We start from the raw sequence: 18617 nt of genomic DNA on the forward strand, positions 1-18617 counted from the left end.
ATAATCAATGGATCAATGAACAAATCAAAATAGAGATCAAGGAATATATAGAAACAAATGACAACAACAACACTAAGCCCCAACTTCTGTGGGATGCAGCGAAAGCAGTCTTAAGAGGAAAGTATATAGCAATCCAGGCACACTTGAAGAAGGAAGAACAATCCCAAATGAATAGTCTAACATCACAATTATTAAAACTGGAAAAAGAAGAACAAATGAGGCCTAAAGTCAGCAGAAGGAGGGACATAATAAAGATCAGAGAAGAAATAAACAAAATTGAGAAGAATAAAACAATAGCAAAAATCAACGAAACCAAGAGCTGGTTCTTTGAGAAAATAAACAAAATAGATAAGCCTCTAGCCCAACTTATTAAGAGAAAAAGAGAGTCAACACAAATCAACATAATCAGAAATGAGAATGGAAAAATCACGACAGACTCCACAGAAATACAAAGAATTATTAAAGACTACTATGAAAACCTATATGCCAACAAGCTGGAAAACCTAGAAGAAATGGACAACTTCCTAGAAAAATACAACCTCCCAAGACTGACCAAGGAAGAAACACAAAAGTTAAACAAACCAATTACAAGCAAAGAAATTGAAACAGTAATCAAAAAACTACCCAAGAACAAAACCCCAGGGCCGGACGGATTTACCTCGGAATTTTATCAGACACACAGAGAAGACATAATACCCATTCTCCTTAAAGTGTTCCACAAAATAGAAGAAGAGGGAATACTCCCAAACTCATTCTATGAAGCCAACATCACCCTAATACCAAAACCAGGAAAAGACCCCACCAAAAAAGAAAATTACAGACCAATATCCCTGATGAATGTAGATGCAAAAATACTCAATAAAATATTAGCAAACAGAATTCAACAGTATATCAAAAGGATCATACACCATGACCAAGTGGGGTTCATCCCAGGGATGCAAGGATGGTACAACATTCGAAAATCCATCAACACCATCCACCACATCAACAAAAAGAAAGACAAAAACCACATGATCATCTCCATAGATGCTGAAAAAGCATTTGACAAAATTCAACATCCATTCATGATAAAAACTCTCAGCAAAATGGGAATAGAGGGCAAGTACCTCAACATAATAAAGGCCATATATGATAAACCCACAGCCAGCATTATACTGAACAGCGAGAAGCTGAAAGCATTTCCACTGAGATCGGGAACCAGACAGGGATGCCCACTCTCCCCACTGTTATTTAACATAGTACTGGAGGTCCTAGCCACGGCAATCAGACAAAACAAAGAAATACAAGGAATCCAGATTGGTAAAGAAGAAGTTAAACTGTCACTATTTGCAGATGATATGATACTGTACATAAAAAACCCTAAAGACTCCACTCCAAAACTACTAGAACTGATATCGGAATACAGCAAAGTTGCAGGATACAAAATCAACACACAGAAATCTGTAGCTTTCCTATACACTAACAACGAATCAATAGAAAGAGAAATCAGGAAAACAATTCCATTCACCATTGCATCAAAAAGAATAAAATACCTAGGAATAAACCTAACCAAGGAAGTGAAAGACTTATACTCTGAAAACTACAAGTCACTCTTAAGAGAAATTAAAGGGGACACTAATAAATGGAAACTCATCCCATGCTCATGGCTAGGAAGAATTAATATCGTCAAAATGGCCATCCTGCCAAAAGCAATATACAAATTTGATGCAATCCCTCTCAAATTACCAGCAACATTCTTCAATGAATTGGAACAAATAATTCAAAAATTCATATGGAAACACCAAAGACCCCGAATAGCCAAAGCAATCCTGAAAAAGAAGAATAAAGTAGGGGGGATCTCACTCCCCAACTTCAAGCTCTACTACAAAGCCATAGTAATCAAGACAATTTGGTACTGGCACAAGAACAGAGCCACAGACCAGTGGAACAGATTAGAGACCCCAGAAATTAACCCAAACATATATGGTCAATTAATATTTGATAAAGGAGCCATGGACATACAATGGCAAAATGACAGTCCCTTCAACAGATGGTGCTGGCAAAACTGGACAGCTACATGTAGGAGAATGAAACTGGACCATTGTCTAACCCCATATACAAAGGTAAACTCAAAATGGATCAAAGACCTGAATGTAAGTCACGAAACCATTAAACTCTTGGAAAAAAACATAGGCAAAAACCTCTTAGACATAAACATGAGTGATCTCTTCTTGAACATATCTCCCCGGGCAAGGAAAACAACAGCAAAAATGAGCAAGTGGGACTACATTAAGCTGAAAAGCTTCTGTACAGTGAAAGACACCATCAATAGAACAAAAAGGAACCCTACAGTATGGGAGAATATATTTGAAAATGACAGATCTGATAAAGGCTTGACGTCCAGAATATATAAAGAGCTCACATGCCTCAACAAACAAAAAACAAATAACCCAATTAAAAAATGGGCAGAGGAACTGAACAGACAGTTCTCCAAAAAAGAAATACAGATGGCCAAGAGACACATGAAAAGATGCTCCACATCGCTAATTATCAGAGAAATGCAAATTAAAACTACAATGAGGTATCACCTCACACCAGTAAGGATAGCTGCCATCCAAAAGACAAACAACAACAAATGTTGGCGAGGCTGTGGAGAAAGGGGAACCCTCCTACACTGCTGGTGGGAATGTAAATTAGTTCAACCATTGTGGAAAGCAGTATAGAGGTGCATCAAAATGCTCAAAACAGACCTACCATTTGACCCAGGAATTCCACTCCTAGGAATTTACCCTAAGAACGCAGCAATCAAGTTTGAGAAAGACAGATGCACTCCTATGTTTATCGCAGCACTATTTACAATAGCCAAGAATTGGAAGCAACCTAAATGTCCATCTGTAGATGAATGGATAAAGAAGATGTGGTACATATACACAATGGAATACTACTCAGCCATAAGAAGTGGAAAAATCCAACCATTTGCAGCAACATGGATGGAGCTGGAGAGTATTATGCTCAGTGAAATAAGCCAAGCGGAGAAAGAGAAATACCAAATGATTTCACTCATCTGAGGAGTATAGGAACAAAGGAAAAACTCAAGGAACAAAACAGCAGCAGAATTACAGAACCCAAAAATGGACTAACAGGTACCAAAGGGAAAGGAACTGGGGAGGATGGGTGGGCAGGGAGGGATAAGGGGGGGGAAGAAGAAGGGGGGTATTAAGATTAGCATGCATGGGGGGGAGGGAGCAAGGGGAGGGTGGGCTGCACAACACAGAGAGGACAAGTAGTGACTCTACCACATTTTGCTAAGCTGATGGACAGTAACCGTAATGTGGTTGTTAGGGGGGACCTGATATAGGGGAGAGCATAGTAAACATAGTATTCTTCAGGTAAGTGTAGATTAAAAATTTAAAAAAAAAAAGAAAGAAAGAAAGAAAAGGGGGATTACTCCTTAACAGGATAAAACTATTGGTAAATCAAAGATCAACGCATGCTTTAAATATCCTTAATGTTGATCACTTAAAGGGTGTCAGATGATCAGCTATGGAGGTACTCTTTTCTGATAATATTCCTTTCTCTTAATTAAAAAAAAAAAAAAAAAAAGCAGTTACTGTGTGCTGACCTCCAATGAGTTCTGCACAGTGGTATAGAGGGCATGTCAAAGTGTGGGCAAAGGGTCTGTTTGTTTCTACGCAGAAGATCAAGGCCTAGCTTGGATACCCAGAAAATGAACTAAGATACGATATGAGGAGGAGCTTCCGGCATCAGCACTCTCTGGAGGACTCGTGCCGGGGGATGATCATCAAAAAGCCTCCACAGGGATCCGGACGATGCTGCGGTTGTGGCTGCATCCAGCCCACCGTCTCCTGGACTTGCCATAAGAAGGAGGAGGGAGATGTCTAGGCTGGCATGTGCATACAGTGAGACAACGAATTTGACTGGATCTGTACTGTTGGAACTCAACCAGGAGTTGGGAGGGGTGCAAGTTGTAGCACCCCAAAATCTCATGACTATAGACTATCTATGGTTAAAAGAACATATGGGATGTGAACAGATCCCAGAAATGGGCTGCTTTAATTTGTCTGATGGTTCAAGTACAGTTGGAAAATATCCATCATATCATAGATAAATTTTCACAAATGCCTAGGGTGCCTAAATGGTTTTCTTGGCTTCACTGGAGATGGCTGGTAATTATAGATTTGCTTTGTTTATGTCACCGTATTCCTATTATGTTAATATGTGTGTGCAAATTAGTTAGTAGTTTAAAACCTATACATACTTAAGGTACTATACAAGAAGATATGTCAAAGAAATAATCAATCCTCCCAAGTTTCCTTCATATGCTACATCTATAGCTTTTCTTCTTCCTTCCTAATTACAAACCTTAAATAGAATTCGTGCCTCATATCGAATTTACCGAGTATCATAATTCCTCCAGGTGGTAAAGATACCTCGAGACAAGTGCTGGGCATAGAAGCCACAGGGCATAAATCTGCAAAGAAGTAAAAAGCTAACCTTTGCAAACAATATGGCTTCTCTCTCACTTACCAACTTTACATTTCCCTGTATGGCCCCGGAAGATGACTGGTTAGCCAGAGACGGGTAAGATTCCTCAAGGGAGGAACAACCTAAGACAGGCACAGTCGCAGGGGGGCCATCAGGTGAGAATTTGGGGATCAACAGAGGTGAGGCTCAGAACCTCACCCCCCCTGCTTTGAGAGAAATCTTCTGCATCCGTGGATGTCTTGCTGCCCTTGTCTAGCCTGGATTAATACTTAGTCCATAGGCACACACCTGATCATCTGATCATCTACATTTGCCTTCTTACAGCACTAAACTATGTTTTCTACCTTTATCTTGCATCTACCTACCACTTCAGCATTTTATTAAAAATAAAAATAATAGGGGCGGAGCCAAGATGGCGGCGTGAGTAGAGCAGTGGAAATCTCCTCCCAAAAACACATAGAGCTATGAAAATATAACAAAGAAAAATCTTCCTAAAATAGAGACCACAGGACACAGGACAACATCCAGACCACATCCACACCTGCAAGAACCCAGCGCCTTGTGAAGGGGGTAAGATACAAGCCCCGGCCCGGCGGGACCCGAGCGCCCCTCCCCCTGGCTCCCGGCGGGTGGAGAGAAACCGGAGCGGTTTTTTTTTTTTGGCGAGCGCTTTCTGGAAGCCTTAGAGGGACGGGCCCCCGTTGCTGGGGAGGCAGGGACCGGTGAGGAGGTGCCTGGGAACGGCGCCGGAGGACAAAGAATATCCCGCGTTTCTCCCTGCGAGACCTGGGGGCAGGTGCCTGAGACCGGTGCCTGAGGACGGAGGAGGTCGCGCGTTTTTCCCCTTTTTTTTTTTTTTCTCTTTTTGGCGAGAGCTTTTTGGAAGCCTTGAAGGGACGGGGACCCCAGTGCTAGGGAGGCACGGTAGCGGGACTGGTGAGCGGGTGGCTGGGACCGGCGCCTGAGGACAAAGAATATCCCCTGTTTTTCCCTGCGGGACCGGTGGGCGGGTGCCTGAGACCGGCACTTGAGGGCAGAGGAAATCGCGCGTTTTTCCCCTTTTTTTTTTCTCTTTTCTGCGAGTGCTTTTTGGAAGCCTAAAAGGGACAGGGACCCCGGTGCTAGGGAGGCAGGGCGGCGGGACTGGTGAGCGGGTGCCTGGGACCGGCACCTGAGGACAAAGAATATCCCGCATTTTTCCCTGTGGGACCGGTGGGTGGGTGCCTGAGACCAGCAACTGAGGACGGAAGAAATTGCGCATTTTTCCCCTTTTTTTTTCTCTCTTTTTGCCGAGTGCTTTTTGGAAGCCTTGAAGGGACAGGGACCCCGGTGCTAGGGAGGCAGGGCGGCGGGACTGGTGAGCGGGTGCGTGGGACCAGTGCCTGAGGACAAAGAATATTGAGCGTTCCTTCCCTGCGGGACCGGTGGGTGGGTGCTTTTTGGAAGCCTTGAAAGGACAGGGACCCTGGTGCTAGGGAGACAGGGCAGCAGGACCAGTGAGCGGGTGCCTGAGGACAAAAAAAAAAAAAAAAATCGCTTGTTTTTTCCTTTTTCTTCCTTTTTTTTTTTCTCTTTCTTTCTGTTCCCTCTCTCATTGATGCTGCTGTTGTTTTGGTTTGGAGAGTGCTTTTTGGAAATCTTAAAGGGGCAGGACAGGTCACTTAGACCAGAAGCAGGGAATCTGGGGATCTCTGGGCACTCTAACCCCCTGGGCAGCAGGGAGCACAGAGGCCCCTTACGGAGATAAATAATCTCCTGGCTGCTCCCCCTCCAACGGGGCTCCACCATTTTGGAGGAATAGCCCCAGCCAGGCCAAGCCCACAGCAACAGCGGAGATAAACCCCAAAGCAACTGGGCAGGAAGCAGAAGCCCTGTCTGCGCACAGCTGCCCAGCACAAGCCACTAGAGGTCGCTATTCTCCCAGGAAAAGGCTACAAACCAACAAGAAGGGAAGCTCTTCCAGCGGTCACTTGTACCAGCTCTGCAAACTATCTCTATCACCATGAAAAGGCAAAACTACAGGCAGACAAAGATCACAGAGACAACACCTGAGAAGGAGACAGACCTAACTAGTCCTCCTGAAAAAGAATTCAAAATAAAAATCATGAACATGCTGACAGAGATGCAGAAAAAAATGCAAGAGCAATGGGATGAGATGCAGAGAAAAATGCAAGAGCAGTGGGATGAAGTCCGGAAGGAGATCACAGATGTCAGGAAAGAGATCACAGAAGTGAAACAATCCCTGGAAGGATTTATAAGCAGAATGGATAAGATGCAAGAGGCCATTGAAGGAATAGAAGCCAGAGAACAGGAACGTATAGAAGCTGACATAGAGAGAGATAAAAGGATCTCCAGGAATGAAACAACACTAAGAGAAATATGTGACCAATACAAAAGGAAAAACATTCGTATTATAGGGATACCAGAAGAGGAAGAAAGAGGAAAAGGGATAGAAAGTGTCTTTGAAGAAATAATTGCTGAAAACTTCCCCAAACTGGGGGAGGAAATAATCGAACAGACCATGGAATTATACAGAACCCCCAACAGAAAGGATCCAAGGAGGACAACACCAAGACACATAATAATTAAAATGGCAAGGATCAAGGACAAGGAAAGAGTTTTAAAGGCAGCTAGAGAGAAAAAGGTCACCTATAAAGGAAAACCAATCAGGCTAACATCAGACTTCTCAACAGAAACCCTACAGGCCAGAAGAGAATGGCATGATATACTTAATGCAATGAAACAGAAGGGCCTTGAACCAAGGATACTGTATCCAGCATGACTATCATTTAAATATGATGGTGGGATCAAACAATTCCCAGACAAGCAAAAGCTGAGGGAATTTGCTTCCCACAAACCACTTCTACAGGGCATCCTACAGGGACTGCTCTAGATGGGAGCACCCCTAAAAAGAGCACAGAACAAAACACACAACATATGAAGAATGGAGGAGGAGGAATAAGAAGGGAGAGAAGAAAAGACTCTCCAGACAGTGTATATAACAGCTCAATAAGCGAGCTAAGTTAGGCAGTAAGATACTAAAGAAGCTAACCTTGAACCTTTGGTAACCACGAATCTAAAGCCTGCAATGGCAATAAGTACATATCTTTCAATAGTCACCCTAAATGTAAATGGACTTAATGCACCAATCAAAAGACATAGAGTAATAGAATGGATAAAAAAGCAAGACCCATCTATATGCTGCTTACAAGAAACTCACCATAAACCCAAAGATAAGCATAGACTAAAAGTCAAGGGATGGAAAAACATATTTCAGGCAAACAACAGTGAGAAGAAAGCAGGGGTTGCAGTACTAATATCAGACAAAATAGACTTCAAAACAAAGAAAGTAAGAAGAGATAAAGAAGGCCACTACATAATGATAAAGGGCTTAGTCCAACAAGAGGATATAACCATTCTAAATATATATGCACCCAATACAGGAGCACCAGCATATGTGAAGCAAATACTAACAGAACTAAAGAGGGAAATAGACTGCAATGCATTCATTGTAGGAGACTTCAACACACCACTCACCCCAAAGGATAGATCCACCGGGTAGAAAATAAGTAAAGACACACAGGCACTGAACAACACACTAGAACAGATGGACCTAATAGACATCTATAGAACTTTACATCCAAAAGCAACAGGATATACATTCTTCTCAAGTGCACATGGAACATTCTCCAGAATAGACCACATACTAGCTCACAAAAAGAGCCTCAGTAAATTCCACAATATTGAAATTCTACCAACCAATTTTTCAGACCACAAAGGTATGAAAGTAGAAATAAATTCTACAAAGAAAACAAAAAGGCTCACAAACACATGGAGGCTTAACAACATGCTACTAAATAATCAATGGATCAATGAACAAATCAAAATAGAGATCAAGGAATATATAGAAACAAATGACAACAACAACACTAAGCCCCAACTTCTGTGGGATGCAGCGAAAGCAGTCTTAAGAGGAAAGTATATAGCAATCCAGGCACACTTGAAGAAGGAAGAACAATCCCAAATGAATAGTCTAACATCACAATTATTAAAACTGGAAAAAGAAGAACAAATGAGGCCTAAAGTCAGCAGAAGGAGGGACATAATAAAGATCAGAGAAGAAATAAACAAAATTGAGAAGAATAAAACAATAGCAAAAATCAACGAAACCAAGAGCTGGTTCTTTGAGAAAATAAACAAAATAGATAAGCCTCTAGCCCAACTTATTAAGAGAAAAAGAGAGTCAACACAAATCAACATAATCAGAAATGAGAATGGAAAAATCACGACAGACTCCACAGAAATACAAAGAATTATTAAAGACTACTATGAAAACCTATATGCCAACAAGCTGGAAAACCTAGAAGAAATGGACAACTTCCTAGAAAAATACAACCTCCCAAGACTGACCAAGGAAGAAACACAAAAGTTAAACAAACCAATTACAAGCAAAGAAATTGAAACAGTAATCAAAAAACTACCCAAGAACAAAACCCCAGGGCCGGACGGATTTACCTCGGAATTTTATCAGACACACAGAGAAGACATAATACCCATTCTCCTTAAAGTGTTCCACAAAATAGAAGAAGAGGGAATACTCCCAAACTCATTCTATGAAGCCAACATCACCCTAATACCAAAACCAGGAAAAGACCCCACCAAAAAAGAAAATTACAGACCAATATCCCTGATGAATGTAGATGCAAAAATACTCAATAAAATATTAGCAAACAGAATTCAACAGTATATCAAAAGGATCATACACCATGACCAAGTGGGGTTCATCCCAGGGATGCAAGGATGGTACAACATTCGAAAATCCATCAACACCATCCACCACATCAACAAAAAGAAAGACAAAAACCACATGATCATCTCCATAGATGCTGAAAAAGCATTTGACAAAATTCAACATCCATTCATGATAAAAACTCTCAGCAAAATGGGAATAGAGGGCAAGTACCTCAACATAATAAAGGCCATATATGATAAACCCACAGCCAGCATTATACTGAACAGCGAGAAGCTGAAAGCATTTCCACTGAGATCGGGAACCAGACAGGGATGCCCACTCTCCCCACTGTTATTTAACATAGTACTGGAGGTCCTAGCCACGGCAATCAGACAAAACAAAGAAATACAAGGAATCCAGATTGGTAAAGAAGAAGTTAAACTGTCACTATTTGCAGATGATATGATACTGTACATAAAAAACCCTAAAGACTCCACTCCAAAACTACTAGAACTGATATCGGAATACAGCAAAGTTGCAGGATACAAAATCAACACACAGAAATCTGTAGCTTTCCTATACACTAACAACGAATCAATAGAAAGAGAAATCAGGAAAACAATTCCATTCACCATTGCATCAAAAAGAATAAAATACCTAGGAATAAACCTAACCAAGGAAGTGAAAGACTTATACTCTGAAAACTACAAGTCACTCTTAAGAGAAATTAAAGGGGACACTAATAAATGGAAACTCATCCCATGCTCATGGCTAGGAAGAATTAATATCGTCAAAATGGCCATCCTGCCAAAAGCAATATACAAATTTGATGCAATCCCTCTCAAATTACCAGCAACATTCTTCAATGAATTGGAACAAATAATTCAAAAATTCATATGGAAACACCAAAGACCCCGAATAGCCAAAGCAATCCTGAAAAAGAAGAATAAAGTAGGGGGGATCTCACTCCCCAACTTCAAGCTCTACTACAAAGCCATAGTAATCAAGACAATTTGGTACTGGCACAAGAACAGAGCCACAGACCAGTGGAACAGATTAGAGACCCCAGAAATTAACCCAAACATATATGGTCAATTAATATTTGATAAAGGAGCCATGGACATACAATGGCAAAATGACAGTCTCTTCAACAGATGGTGCTGGCAAAACTGGACAGCTACATGTAGGAGAATGAAACTGGACCATTGTCTAACCCCATATACAAAGGTAAACTCAAAATGGATCAAAGACCTGAATGTAAGTCACGAAACCATTAAACTCTTGGAAAAAAACATAGGCAAAAACCTCTTAGACATAAACATGAGTGATCTCTTCTTGAACATATCTCCCCGGGCAAGGAAAACAACAGCAAAAATGAGCAAGTGGGACTACATTAAGATGAAAAGCTTCTGTACAGCGAAAGACACCATCAATAGAACAAAAAGGAACCCTACAGTATGGGAGAATATATTTGAAAATGACAGATCCGATAAAGGCTTGAGTCCAGAATATATAAAGAGCTCACACGCCTCAACAAACAAAAAACAAATAACCCAATTAAAAAATGGGCAGAGGAACTGAACAGACAGTTCTCCAAAAAAGAAATACAGATGGCCAAGAGACACATGAAAAGATGCTCCACATCGCTAATTATCAGAGAAATGCAAATTAAAACTACAATGAGGTATCACCTCACACCAGTAAGGATAGCTGCCATCCAAAAGACAAACAACAACAAATGTTGGCGAGGCTGTGGAGAAAGGGGAACCCTCCTACACTGCTGGTGGGAATGTAAATTAGTTCAACCATTGTGGAAAGCAGTATGGAGGTTCCTCAAAATGCTCAAAACAGACCTACCATTTGACCCAGGAATTCCACTCCTAGGAATTTACCCTAAGAACGCAGCAATCAAGTTTGAGAAAGACAGATGCACTCCTATGTTTATCGCAGCACTATTTACAATAGCCAAGAATTGGAAGCAACCTAAATGTCCATCTGTAGATGAATGGATAAAGAAGATGTGGTACATATACACAATGGAATACTACTCAGCCATAAGAAGTGGAAAAATCCAACCATTTGCAGCAACATGGATGGAGCTGGAGAGTATTATGCTCAGTGAAATAAGCCAAGCGGAGAAAGAGAAATACCAAATGATTTCACTCATCTGAGGAGTATAGGAACAAAGGAAAAACTCAAGGAACAAAACAGCAGCAGAATTACAGAACCCAAAAATGGACTAACAGGTACCAAAGGGAAAGGAACTGGGGAGGATGGGTGGGCAGGGAGGGATAAGGGGGGGGAAGAAGAAGGGGGGTATTAAGATTAGCATGCATGGGGGGGAGGGAGCAAGGGGAGGGTGGGCTGCACAACACAGAGAGGACAAGTAGTGACTCTACCACATTTTGCTAAGCTGATGGACAGTAACCGTAATGTGGTTGTTAGGGGGGACCTGATATAGGGGAGAGCATAGTAAACATAGTATTCTTCAGGTAAGTGTAGATTAAAAATTTAAAAAAAAAAAGAAAGAAAGAAAGAAAAGGGGGATTACTCCTTAACAGGATAAAACTATTGGTAAATCAAAGATCAACGCATGCTTTAAATATCCTTAATGTTGATCACTTAAAGGGTGTCAGATGATCAGCTATGGAGGTACTCTTTTCTGATAATATTCCTTTCTCTTAATTAAAAAAAAAAAAAAAAAAAAGCAGTTACTGTGTGCTGACCTCCAATGAGTTCTGCACAGTGGTATAGAGGGCATGTCAAAGTGTGGGCAAAGGGTCTGTTTGTTTCTACGCAGAAGATCAAGGCCTAGCTTGGATACCCAGAAAATGAACTAAGATACGATATGAGGAGGAGCTTCCGGCATCAGCACTCTCTGGAGGACTCGTGCCGGGGGATGATCATCAAAAAGCCTCCACAGGGATCCGGACGATGCTGCGGTTGTGGCTGCATCCAGCCCACCGTCTCCTGGACTTGCCATAAGAAGGAGGAGGGAGATGTCTAGGCTGGCATGTGCATACAGTGAGACAACGAATTTGACTGGATCTGTACTGTTGGAACTCAACCAGGAGTTGGGAGGGGTGCAAGTTGTAGCACCCCAAAATCTCATGACTATAGACTATCTATGGTTAAAAGAACATATGGGATGTGAACAGATCCCAGAAATGGGCTGCTTTAATTTGTCTGATGGTTCAAGTACAGTTGGAAAATATCCATCATATCATAGATAAATTTTCACAAATGCCTAGGGTGCCTAAATGGTTTTCTTGGCTTCACTGGAGATGGCTGGTAATTATAGATTTGCTTTGTTTATGTCACCGTATTCCTATTATGTTAATATGTGTGTGCAAATTAGTTAGTAGTTTAAAACCTATACATACTTAAGGTACTATACAAGAAGATATGTCAAAGAAATAATCAATCCTCCCAAGTTTCCTTCATATGCTACATCTATAGCTTTTCTTCTTCCTTCCTAATTACAAACCTTAAATAGAATTCGTGCCTCATATCGAATTTACCAAGTATCATAATTCCTCCAGGTGGTAAAGATACCTCGAGACAAGTGCTGGGCATAGAAGCCACAGGGCATAAATCTGCAAAGAAGTAAAAAGCTAACCTTTGCAAACAATATGGCTTCTCTCTCACTTACCAACTTTACATTTCCCTGTATGGCCCCGGAAGATGACTGGTTAGCCAGAGACGGGTAAGATTCCTCAAGGGAGGAACAACCTAAGACAGGCACAGTCGCAGGGGGGCCATCAGGTGAGAATTTTGGGATCAACAGAGGTGAGGCTCAGAACCTCACCCCCCCTGCTTTGAGAGAAATCTTCTGCATCCGTGGATGTCTTGCTGCCCTTGTCTAGCCTGGATTAATACTTAGTCCATAGGCACACACCTGATCATCTGATCATCTATATTTGCCTTCTTACAGCACTAAACTATGTTTTCTACCTTTATCTTGCATCTACCTACCACTTCAGCATTTTATTAAAAATAAAAATAATAATAATAATAGGAGAAATGTGGGATCAACATATAAATCAAGTACAAAAATCAAATGAATATTCATATTTGACCTGATGGTTTATAGGTCATATTGCATGATCAAAACCGAAAGTTTCTGTGATGAATGCCCTTGTACTGTTCACCATGTAAGAATTTATTCACTCTGTAAGAATTCGTTCACCATGTAAGAACTTGTTCGTTATGCTTCAGAAGATTGGAGACTGACGAGAATTAGGCTTGAGATGGATTAATGATTGTACATTGAGCATTGACCCCCCTATACTGAATTTTATTGTTGTTAACAACCATTTGATCAATAAATATGAGAGATGCCCTCTCAAAATAAAAAAAATAAAAAAATAAAAAATAAAAAAAACTGTCTTATTCCCCTAAACATCTGGTAATCCTCATGTGTGACCTTGGGAAGTCAAACCCAGGAGGCATTCTTGACTCCACCTTTTCCTCATCCTGGACACCAACTTTAAACAGGACACCAACTTCACCATCTTAATATATCTTGAATCCATCCTATTCTCTCAAGCCCCACTGCTTAGTTGGAAGTTCTATCATATGTTGCCTTGACAAATGGACCTTGCTGCACTACAATTCATTCTTCACATTGCCACATCAAACTAATCTTACCTTCCCTCCACTTAAAAGTTCCTACCCAAGGATCACTACCCCCTTAAGGATAAATTCAAAATCTTTTAACATGGTGGGGAAGAGGGACTTTGATTATTTGGCCTTTATTTACTTTTTAAACTTCATCTCTCTATTCTCTCCTTAATGTACATAGAGTCTATGCTTGTCTCTAGCCTGCTTTTTGGCCTTAATTCTTTCTTGTGCCGGGAATGCCTTATCCTCCAATCTCACCAATTTCTACTTGACTTCAAAAGTCAGTTAAAGTGTAGAATTCAGAAAGCCTTCTCTGAATCTTCTAAATTCTCACACACAGTTTTCCCCTATCTCTTACAGTACTCTAGGCATACATCTAATTCTAACATTTATCTCATTATATTGTGGCCTTGTCTGTGACTTCCATGCAATACTGTAAGTTGACTGAAGAAAAACTAGGGACATGAGACCACAGCAGGTGCTCTGGCATTACTGAATGAAAAAATATATAATACCTTTAATATCTGTGACTCTCCACAAATTTCATTTACTGAAATATTTCAACAATTCAAACTAAAAAAGTTTTCTCCATTCCCTCCATGTTTATGTCCTAATAATATATACTAAAACCTAAAGGTTTGATTACATAAACCAACCTATTCAACAACAGAGAAAAACTGAAATTCTGAAAGCAGCTAAGCCAACAAAGAGTTTATCAAGAGAGAAGGGAAAGGTACACCCTAGCAGCCAGAAAACCTCATAACAAAACTACAGTTACAACATTCACAGTTACGTTCGTTCAACATGTTTATCAGCCAAATTAGCAAGCAGTCACTTATCTGACCAGGAAGAGATTAAAAGATATATTCTAATACTCTGGAAAGAACAGAAATCTGCAGTTTAGAAGCTTGGGTAGAATGCTTCATTGGACCCCATACAAGTGAAAATACAAATCTTTATATAAATAATAATAACAAACTCTGCATTTTGGATTCTCAACTTCCTCAGGCCTAGAGAATGTTTTACCATCATGAACAATGAAAAACTGTACAGTATTTAAACATCAAAGCTTTTGAAATGTCTTCAATATATATAAAACTAAAACTCAGGCAAATTGGATAAAAGCCAATATAAATTAACAAAATTAAAAACACAAATGCAATTTTATTACTTCCAATGTGACTTGGAGCAGGTTGAAAAATTATGAGGCCAGAGGTACCTGGGGGATCCAATTTATAAAAATTATTCTCAATTTATGACAATGTTCAGTCTATTGTTTGAAAATAAATGTACTGTTTCACACTGCTTGAGCTTGTTTCAAATAATTAAAAGGGAAAAAAACTGACATGTATGCCTTGTCCTATTAACTTGGCAAATCTTGTTTCCTATGAAAATAGTATACAAAACCTCCATCCAACTTATCATTAATTATGAGTCATAGATTTGTACTATACTTAGGTAACTATACCATATTTTATTATACTACTCACCATCTCTAGGTCTGTAGCACTTTTTTTTAAAATATACAATATTGATTTCACATCTCCTAAAGAAACATATATTGCCCAATTGATCAAAGTTTAAATAATCAGCTTAGGTTTCCTTTTTTAGATAAATTGAGCTCATTGTTACAAACCAAGAAAGATTAATATCAAGTTTTGCTTCATTGCAGTATTACTTACAATAGCCAAGATATAGAAGCAACCTAAGTTCTTATCAACAAGCAACTTAGCAGCCTAAGATGCTCATCAATATAGGTAAATGGATAAAGAAGAGGTTGTCTATATACATATATGAATATACACACAGTGGAATATTACTTAGCCATAAAAAATGAACTATTGCCATTTGGGACATGGATGGACCCAGAGGTTATTATGTTAAGTAAAATAAGTCAGAGAAAGGCAAATAACATGACTTCACTTATATGTGGAATCTAAAAAACAAAACAAAACAACAAAACAGAAACAGACTCATAGATATTGGAAACTATTACCAGAAGGGGCAAGATTCGGGGCAGGTGAAACAGATGAAGGTTACAAACTTCAGTTACAAAATAAACAAGTCATAGGGATATAATGTACAGTATAAGGAATATAGTCAATAGCATAATAACTCTATATGGTGACATATTAATTACTTATGTGGGCATCATTTTGGCAATGTATATAAATATCAAACCATTATAATGTACACCTGAAACAGGATATTTTATGTCAATTATACTTCAATTAAAAAAATCAAGATTTGATATAGACCCATCAATAATCCTGACATTATTATTACCATACATTTCTTCCAAATATAATTGTATTTTTCATTGTGGGTCTTTTCCCCTCAAGTTTTAAACTAGAAAACTACTTGGATTTTTTCCCCTCAACTCTTGCATTTCTCCTCAATCTTCCCATCTTGATCTGATCCATTTCTAGTACTAGAAGATCTAGCAAAAGCAAAATTTGAAAAGTTATATTTTCTTAAATTTTCCAAACCCCTAATAGTGATACAACTTAATTCACCTAATGGTTTGTGGACAATATCCAAACAATGTCACAAGGCTATGAATATTATGGCTCAGAAGAACTATTTCAGAAGTCATTTCACACCTGCAGGAAGGTTAAATAATTTACTTACAAGCACCATCAATCAACAAAAAACTACTGTTACATCTCTATGGGCATGTCTATTCTTAAATTGACGATTTATGTACCTGTTGGTTATCAATTCTCAACTGAAGGTAGCAATCAATTAAAATCCAGTAAACTTTAGATTGATAAAATAAACGTTAACAAAGACATGATATTAATAGACAACGGCCAAGTGATAACTATCTAACGTTAAACAAGTAAGCAAATAAGCAGGCAGTGGTTTTAGCTACCACCAATCTACCAAAGCAAGTCAAGATGCTTTGAAAAATTGCATTCTTATTCAATTGTTTTTGTATCATAGCTTTAAACATAACAGTAAAAAGCTCCTGATTATTACATTTCCAAATTTAGATGAGTCATAGTCCTTTGTATGCAGGAATTGAATGTGAATAAAAATTGTAAACACGCACTTGTTTGCTAGTCAAAAAGTGACTATGGGCAGATTCAGAAAGATTAAAACATATAATCATAATATACATCCAGTGTTTTTAAAAAGATCACTTCCCCAATCGTTAACACAGTTCAGTAAACATGCCATTTGCCCCACCTCTCCTTGATCATCTCAAAATTACACCATACTTCTAATCCCATCCCCTCACTTTATAGATAGGCACCTGAGACCTACAGTGTTTAGCCGTACAATTAGCAAGATCAGGCCTCAGGGCTTTCCTGGTCTAAGGTTTACCAGAGGTGAAAGTAAGGAAAACAGAGGTCCCAGAAGAGCTCTACATTATGATATAGGATTGTAAGCTTTTGCATCTAAATCTGGTACCTGAAATTGAACCATCAGTTGGAAATTCCATCTCAAATCTAGACAAAACTGGCAGATAAACTGGGAAAAATGGCAAGGAATGCCCATTTAGTTTCTGGCCTAAGATTCTGATCTTCAAGGAATCCATCAAAAAAGTTTGTTGAATGGATGAATGAATGGTTGCATACTTGAAGGAATGACTTCATTAACATTAGAAGCTCCAAATTCAGGAACTACACTGAAGAATCACGATGCCACAGCTGGGATGAAAACTGATGGGGAAGAGATGCCACACAACTGCAAGTCTCTGCAAATCTGCATAGCTGCTGCAGACATTTCCAAGCATACATTCATATATAAAAATATAAATATAAATACATACGTGTGTGTGTGTGTGTGTGTGTGTGTGTGTGTGTGTATTTAAACTTCTTCAGGTAATTCCCTCAAGTGAGGGCAGAGACAGAAAGAACCAGGAGGTCTGAAAACAGGCCCTGCTCACCCATAAACCTTTGCATTAAAGTGGACAGGATCTGAGTGAGACACTGGGAATGAGGAGGACAGTCACCCAGGGCCAGGCAGGACAGCCGGAATCCCACGCACTGCTCTCCATTAGGGAACCGGTCGGAGAAAGTGGGATGACTGCAACCTGCTGCAGGTTAAGTATGCAAGGCTCGCACGGATCAGTTTCCGAGTCAGTTTCCCGCTGAGCCCCACCGGAGCTACCCGCCCAGGCAAACCCGAGACTTCTAACGCAGAAGGCCTGGTCCTTCCGGAGTTCAAAACCCTGACAGGACAGTACGAGAGCAAACAGCAAGATCTGAACCCTTCCCGGCCGCCCCACGCCCAGACGCGGCCCTGCAGCCACATGCTCCATTGCCCCGTCTCCCTGCACAGCCCCAGGCCCGCAGGGCCTAATCGGCCCTCCCTCCACGCAACCTGAGACAGGTCACGGGCGAGTGCGCCCCGGGGGCTTCTGTGCAGGAGACAGCGGCCCACAGCCCGCCGCCTGCAACCCCGCACCGCTTACCTCCCTTCTGCCACAAGCTCGGCCCCGCGCAGGCTGCCTGACGTGGCCCGCCCCACCGCCTCGAAAGCCTGGGGGCGAGGACTACGGGGGGAGAGCCAATGGACTGCAGAACGCGAGGGTCTGTCCCACCTCCTCCAGCTTCGGCCCGCCCTCCCCGGCTCGCGCGCACGCGCGTCCCAGCCCAGAGCCGCGCGAACAGGGCCGCGGCAACGCACTGCGGCTGGAGGGCGGCGTAGGCGGCAGGCGCGGCTCCGCGGCAGCTCGGGGACAGGAACGGCGGCGCGCGCAGGTGCAGCCTGCCGGGCTGCGCCGCAGTGGAGAGTTAGCCCCAGGGAAAGCAGATTCAAGAGACCT

At 40.8% G+C, this 18617-nt stretch overlaps 1 protein-coding gene across 7 annotated transcripts in view; it reads right to left on the reverse strand.

Annotated features, from left to right (window-relative positions):
* FOCAD (focadhesin) overlaps positions 1 to 18380 on the reverse strand; it is a 347741-nt gene extending 329361 nt beyond the window's left edge. For all 7 annotated transcript variants that reach the window (XR_012127690.1, XR_012127692.1, XR_012127691.1 and 4 more), the window contains exon 1: positions 18264 to 18380. The gene's annotated coding sequence lies outside the window, so the exon portion shown is untranslated. The remainder of the gene's footprint in view (positions 1 to 18263) is intronic.
* Between the last annotated feature and the right edge of the window lie 237 nt (positions 18381 to 18617).

The sequence above is a fragment of the Manis javanica genome, chromosome 2 (genome assembly GCF_040802235.1).
Source record: "Manis javanica isolate MJ-LG chromosome 2, MJ_LKY, whole genome shotgun sequence".
NCBI lineage: Eukaryota > Metazoa > Chordata > Mammalia > Pholidota > Manidae > Manis > Manis javanica.